General features: G+C 43.0%; 1 pseudogene; it reads left to right on the top strand.

Moving 5' to 3' along the window:
* Positions 1–3,370: 3,370 nt before the first annotated feature.
* LOC121968913 lies at positions 3,371–3,442 on the top strand (annotated as a pseudogene).
* Positions 3,443–5,467: the final 2,025 nt, after the last annotated feature.

Here is a 5,467-nt window from a genome sequence, read left to right as displayed (position 1 = left end):
GCTTGTTTGAAGCTTGCAATAAGATTCCTCATATGAGCTGTTTTACTAGGGGATAGAATTTGTCAACAAATTGTTGCTCGCATTGCTCCCATGTGGTGATGCTATTTGGAGCCAAAGAATTCAACCATTGCTTGGCTCTATCTCTCAAAGAAAACCCAAACAATAGTAGATGCACTGCCTATGAAGGAACACCATTCATTTTCATTGTACCGCATATTTCATAGAAGACCTCCAAGTGTTGATTTGGGTCTTCATGCAGTCCTCCACCAAATTGATTTTGCTGCACCATAGATATGATTGCAGGCTTGATCTCAAAATTATTCGTCTCAACTGAAGGCCTTGAAATACTAGATCGAAAACCTCTAGCATAAGGTGCTGCATAATCCTTTAGTGGTCTGTTCGCCATAATAGAATGTTCTTGTTCTTCTTGTTGTCTTTGCAGAATTTTTCTTCTATGAAATGTTCTATCTATCTTAGGGTCTAGAGGAAGAAGTTCTCCTGCAAGGTTAGATCTTCGCATACACAAGAACAAGATGGCAAGATATGTTTACAAAAGAAAGAGACAGAGAAAGAGTAAAACAAAAGAAAACAAAGAAAAGTTAGACAAAGAATGATAAAATCAAAAATGCAGAATTAGAATCGCAACAGAAAGAAATTGACAAGAATGTTATACAAGAAATGAAAAACTTATAAAAACAGAATTTTAACAATTAGTTACAACTATGCAAATGAAAAGAAAAGTTATGTCTAGTCTAACTCAATTGATAATTTTTAATGTTATAGCGCAGTCCCCGACAACGGCGCCAAAAACTTATTGACCTCCGCAAGTGTACGGAAATATCGCAAGTAATATAAAAGATTATCGTATCCACAGGGACTGGAATAAGCACTAGAAATGTTTCAACACGAGTTAGCTAAACAACTAATCAATTAGTTTCCAAAAGCTAAATGTAACTACTGAAAAGTAAACATAGAAATAAAAGATCAACAAACAAGATTATGGGCTATGATAAATGAATGTTCTAGGAGTTTTAGTTTCTTTGTAAGATTCCTCAATATAAATGATCTACCAAATCCTATTTCTCAATTGTCCAACATTTAATAAGGTTGCCGGTTCTCTCTTGCAATAGACAACCGGCCTAGGACTGAAATCTATACCTAAATGTGATCAATTAGATATGAACTTATGTTGTCCTTACACGGGCATGTTCCTGTCACGAAGATCCCTCGGAAAATCAACACAAAGATCATACTTCTCAACCCATAAGATATAAAGATTAATCCCTAAATCTATCCTACCCTCTTGAATTATCCAATTTTTCCCTAAATCTTATCCCTCAAACGTCCTTACATGGGCTTGCACCTTTCGTGTGCTTCTCTCGGAAAATCGAGTGGGAGATAATCTCTACAAGATCCATAGGACATTCAAACAATCAATCTAAAATGAGAATTAGGTCCACATCACAACAATTCATTCAAGATTGAATTGATACAAACAAGACAATATCATAGAAACAAGGAAATGGCAAATCCACAAGAGTTTACATCAATTCATCATACAAATACTCCCTCCATCCTAAAACAAAGAGATCTACTCCATGAATCAAAGAGAAAAATCCGAAAATATAAAGATTACACGCATTTCTTTGATCCCCAATCCAAGAAGAGGAGAGAAAGAAAACTTATCTAAGATGAAGCTTGGTCTTCGGATCCAATCCACGCTCCCGAAGTAGAATCCGTTAAAGATCTTCCTTAGATCACCCAGAAATCCTCCCAAGATTGGAAGGAAAGACCCAAATCTCGCTTTCTCCCAAAGGGGAGAAGATCCCCTTTCAAATCAAGAAGATGGGCTTATATAGAGGTGAGTTTTGGGCGCCACACGGCCCCATGGCACGGTCGTGTGAGGTTCACACAGCCTGCTCCACTTTCTTCTCTGCCGACCTCACACGGTCGTGTGAGGTACACGACCTTGTCTTGCCTCTATCAACGCCCTATTCCCATTGGGTATCTGAATGAATGGTCAGCTAGCTGCAGTGTCATCGTGGTCAATTTAATGTTCTGGAACCCCAACTTCTTGCATAAGGAGTACGGGAGTAGGCTGACACTGGCTCCCAAGTCACAGAAAGCTCTTGGTATGAGTTCAAAACCAATTTTACACGGTATGCAGAAACTTCCTGGATCTTGAAGTTTAGGGGGGTGGGGATTCGCCATAAGGAGGGCGCTGCAATTCTCTGTTAGTGCTACAGTCTCGAAGTCGCCCTTCTGTCTTCTGTTAGATAAAATTCCCTTTAAAAATTTGGTGAACTTTGGCATTTGGTGCAGCGCATCTATCATTGGTACTTCTATGCAGATTTATTTGATCTTCTTTAGGAAATGGTTGAACTCTTCATCTCTTGGGGATGCTATAAGTTTCTGAGGAACAAGGATCTTCAGATTCTGTGGGGAAGCTTGAACAGTTTCTTCAACCTTTTTAGTAGCTTCCTCTCCATCCCTATTTGGAGCCTGACTGGGCATTAGAGGAGAGGTCTCCTTCTCCGGTTCGAGCTCCTTCTGAGTAATGATTTGGGGACCACCCACGATACGTCCGCTCCTCAGCTCAATGTGATTGCAATGTTTTACCGGATTTAAATCTGGTTTACCGGGAAATGTACCCTGTGTTCTTGAGATGGACTAAGCTATCTGGGCTATTTGGCTGTCTTGCATCTTTTGATGCTTCTCAGAGTTTTCTAGCCTCTGGGTTAGTTGTTTGATGTCACTTTTCATCTCCTTTTGCTCTGAGAGGGATTCCTCGAGCATCTTTTCAATCCTGGATAGTTGTGAATGTGGTTGTTGCCCAGGCTGATAATTCTGATGTGTTGGTCCTTGATCCTGATTATTCCTGTACGAGAAATTGGGATGATTTCTCCATCTAGGGTTGTAGGTATTGGAGTACGGATTATTTTGCCTCTGATTGTAGCCAGTTATTGCATCGCACTGCTCAAGTTGGTTTATCTGTGCTTGTATTGACCGAAGGGGGCAAGTGTCTTGAGCGTGGTCCGTGCTCCCGCAGATGTCGCAAACACAGACTACGGCATTAGCTGTGTTGCTCCCCATTACTTCAAATTTCTTAGTCAGGGCGTCCAGCTTTGCAAACAAGAGCGTAAATGCATCCACCTCGAATTTCCCTGATGCCTTTGTCTGATGTCCTGAGAACGCACCACCTGATCTTTCAGATGCCCACTGATGGTGGCTATGTGCCACATTCTCTATTATTTCTTCTGCTTCATCAAGGCTCTTGTTCATCAACGCCCCTCCTGCCGCAGAGTCCAATGATACCTTCGTATGATAATTTATTCCATTGTAGAAGGTGTGTAAAACCAGCCACTTCTCAAGGCCATGATGGGGGCACTGTCTCAGCATGCTCTTGAATCTGTCTCAGGCTTCAAATAGGGATTCTGAGTCTATTTGCTTGAAGCTGGCGATCAGGTTTCTCATGTGGGCAATCTTGCTTGGAGGGTAGAACTTGTCTAAGAATTTCTGCTCACATTGCTCCTAAGATGATATGCTATCTGCTGGTAGAGAATTCAGCCACTGCTTGGCCCTGTCTTTCAGAGAAAAACCCAAAAGAAGCAGTCTCACCGATTCTGGAGGAACCTCATTCACCTTCATCGTGCCACAGATTTCATAAAACAACTCTAGATGATGATTCGGGTCCTCATGTGGTCCTCCTCCGAATTGATTTGTCTAGACCATGTGAATTACTGCGGGCTTGATCTCAAAGTTGTCAGCATCGATGGTTGGTCGGGTGATACTGGATCGGACTCCTCGTGCACATGGTGCCGCATAATCTTTCAGCGGTTTATCGGCCATTCCTGAGGATTCTTTTGCTGCTTGGAAAGCTTTCTATAAATTCCTTCTCCTCAGAAAGGTCCTATCAATCTCTGGATCAAATAGTAGCAATTGTCCTGAAAGGTTAGCTCTACACATGCAAAAGCAAGATATAGAATATGACAATACGAAATAAAGAATGATAGGGGGAAGAATAAAAATGCAATAAATAAAGAAGATAAAACCTAGTCTAATCCAATATGAATATGCTAATGTTATAGATGCAGTCCCCGGCAACGGCGCCAAAAACTTGTTACGATTCCGTAAGTGCACGGATTCGTCGTCAGTAATAAAATTATCGATCCCACAGGGACTGGCTATAAGCACTAGCAGTTGTTCACTTAGGTTTAGCTAAGTTACCAATGACTTCAAATAGTCTAAAGAGAGAGGTTGGGAAAAAGAATCGAGAGATGGAAAGTCGAAGTATTCACTTGGTTACGAGGTATTCTAGGAGTTCGGTTTCGTTGTGGTGGTATTGATGTGTCACAATTTATCCTATCCTCGTTGTCCTTTACCATGCAATTGCTGGAAACTAAGCGGCTACACTTAAACACCAAGAGGAATAAGATTCCTAAGAAAGTCTGTTACGGTTTACCCCTGTCACTAGGGCACCTCAGCGAATCTAAAGGAAACGACTCTAATTGGTAGGTTAAGAATAGCGGTTAAGAGAAGAGTGCGGTCCCTCGTTTCCTTGAGGAGAATTTACCTCTCCTTTCAGGGAAGTGCCCTAAATGTCCGTGAACGGGTTACCCCTATCACTAGGGCCCCTTGGGTGTATAATCTAGAAATAATTCCTATGCGGGGTCGACAAGTTCTACATAATCAAGCGATAAGCAGTTGAAACAAGACATGAAAGATCATCCAACTTGAATAGACAAACCGTGAGTTTTACATCAAACCAACCCTCAACTACTCCCTACTCCTATAACAGAGGATCTACTCCATAAGTATCAGAGAAACACTCGAAGACATAATGTAAATAAACATACAATCTTCGGATAGAGCGAGGAAGAGAGAGTATGCTCATTCCGATGACGACGAGTGGCCTCCGAATCTGATTCTCTGCTTCTGGAGTTGATGTGGTGGTGGAAGATCGTGGGACGGGGCTCCGAGACAACGTAGAATGACTCCAAAATGAATTCTCCCCTGACGGCTCGCCTCCCCTTGGTAAAAGGGTTAAAAACCCTTTATATACACTAGGGTTGGCCGCAGCGACACGGCCGTGCCAAGATGGCATGGCCTTGTTCTTCTCTCCCTCTAGCGGGGCTGCACGGCCGTGCAAGGATGCACGGTCGTGCGGTCTCTTGCTCCTATTCCCTGAGGCACGGCCATGCAGGGATGCATGACCGGGCATTCCTTCATCTCGGCTTGGGGGTGGCACGGTCATGCAATGATGCACGGCTGTGTGCTGCTCTGCCTCTGCCATGGCTACAGGGTCGTGCAAGGGTGCACGACCGCCTACTGCTTCACCTCTGTCATGGCCGCACGGCCGTGCAAGGGTGCACGGTCGTGCACTGCTCCCTCCTGTGTGGTCACACAGCCGTGTGCATGGTCGTGTTCTTCGGCTTGTTTCAGTGCGTAGATAATCGCCATTTTTGCT

Source organism: Zingiber officinale, chromosome 3B (assembly GCF_018446385.1).
Source record: "Zingiber officinale cultivar Zhangliang chromosome 3B, Zo_v1.1, whole genome shotgun sequence".
Classification (NCBI taxonomy): Eukaryota; Viridiplantae; Streptophyta; class Magnoliopsida; order Zingiberales; family Zingiberaceae; genus Zingiber; species Zingiber officinale.
The sequence above is the reverse complement of the archived record's forward strand: the minus strand, read 5'-3'. Positions and strand labels throughout refer to the sequence as shown.